The 1,926-nt window shown below is 38.8% G+C and overlaps 1 non-coding gene across 1 annotated transcript; it reads right to left on the reverse strand.

Annotated features, from left to right (window-relative positions):
- Nucleotides 1-378: 378 nt before the first annotated feature.
- LOC127228977 (U1 spliceosomal RNA) lies at nt 379-536 on the reverse strand. Its single transcript, XR_007835072.1, has one exon. It is a non-coding gene; the product is annotated as a U1 spliceosomal RNA (small nuclear RNA).
- Nucleotides 537-1,926: the final 1,390 nt, after the last annotated feature.

Raw genomic sequence — 1,926 nt, forward strand, 5'->3', positions numbered from 1 at the left:
ATGAGTTATATAACCATTCAAGACTTGGTGATTTATGAGTCTAAATGAAACCCAAGTTTCCATTGTCTTTATGTATGTGCAAAAAATAAAACACCCATATAGCTTAATTCCACCCAATCCTCAAAGCATGACATTTAAAATATAATAATTCAAAACCCACCACCTAGAATGAAATCAAGCAATGGAATGCATGCCCATATGTGCACAAAGAGCTGGCTTCCTCAGCATGGCCATCTCACCACAACTGACAAGGAAGGAATTTGATCCAGAATAGGAAATCAACTCAGAAAATTGGTTCTCTGCTTTGTGAGGCAAATGTTATTAATTTTGTTCTCAATCCATGGTTTCTTAGCCGATACTTGATTAACATTTTTTTTACAGGGGGGAGGTTGAACACAGTCCCCCACTCTCACAAATTATGCAGTAGAGTTTTCCATATTTGGGTAAATCGTAGGGGTCAGCATAATCTGAGTGCAATGGATAAGCCTTGGAAAACAAGCTTCGTAATCATGGTGTCTTCCCTGCCAGGTAGGTATGACTTTATTGACATATTTTGTCAGCAAATTCTTGGTGGAAGGGGCTGCTTATATGGTGCAGAATGGTTTGCAGTATCCCTGAATCTGCCACTGTTTATCACTACAGGCAGGAGGGAGGGCCTAGTCCCTACTCCAAATGAATTGACAGATTTAGATGACCCCTCCAGGAAGGTATCACTCTATGTGTGAAGTGGGGGTGGGGATTCAGATGGGAGAGTGGGGGGGCATTGGAGGGTGGAAGAGAGGGAGGGAGAAGGGATGGAGAGGGAACTGGGATCAATATGTAAAATAAGAAAAAAAAAAGAATGACATCTAACCCCATTGTATATGAAGGAGTTGTGAGAAATCTAATACATAGTAACTAACACATAAAATTACAGAAATACAGAAACATTCTATTGCAGTTATTCTGTAATAGTTTACACACTTAACATGTAATTATTAATCATCACATAAGGTCAGTTTTCACCACTGAACAAAACTGATATTTTCACTCCACCCTCCCCCATCCCTTGTAAGCACTATGGCTTCCTTGAACCTTGTTCTTTGTTGTAGGTCAAATGTAGCTTTGTTTACTAGTTACCTTTGGAAAGGCACTCATCTGCAACAAACAGACAGACCTGTGGTTAGCATCAGATATTTCAAAAGGTCCAGCCTGTCAGATCTTAGAAATGTCTCCAACTGAAACCCCTCTATGCTGTGGGGGAATTTTACTCATTTACTTTTATTCATTCCAGCGAAGCTGCTACTGACAAAGTATCACTGATTTCCTCTTAATCCATGGAAAATATATAATTTTATTTTCAGTATTCCTGTAAAATATGCCATGGAAAACTGAGGCAAAATCATTTCAAGAGCATCCAGAAGGAGTGAGATTTTGACAGAAGCCTTTTCCTGAATCTTACTGAGCATTTGTGACTGTTTCTTCTCCTAGACACTCTTCATTTTCTTACATGTTTAGATGAGATCCACCTTCACAGTGAAAAATATCAATGAAGTTATTAAAGAACAGTAAGTGAGTCTAAGTAAAGTATTAGGTAGCTTGTACTCAAATAACCAGCTACTTTCTAGACAAACTTAAAATCTTAGAGTCTCTAAAATTCAGTGTAGACAAAGATAAACTGATATATCTGTCCTCCCAAATGCTTTTCTGAATTACCTTCCAAGTGAAAACACCCTTTATTTCCTCCCCTCAAACCAGCGGGTACCTTAGTCATCACCATACAGCTTCCAGAATGATGAAAGAACTTTCCATTTAAGCTCCTCCATCTCCTACACTTTGCTACTAGTCCTAGCAAGATGCTACATGTCCTAACATGTGCTTTGGTTCCAGCCTTCATCCTTTTAGTTTGCTTTATATACCAAAAAAGGAGCTAGACTCCATACTTGC

The sequence above is a fragment of the Phodopus roborovskii genome, unplaced genomic scaffold (assembly GCF_943737965.1).
Source record: "Phodopus roborovskii unplaced genomic scaffold, PHOROB, whole genome shotgun sequence".
NCBI classification, from domain to species: domain Eukaryota; kingdom Metazoa; phylum Chordata; class Mammalia; order Rodentia; family Cricetidae; genus Phodopus; species Phodopus roborovskii.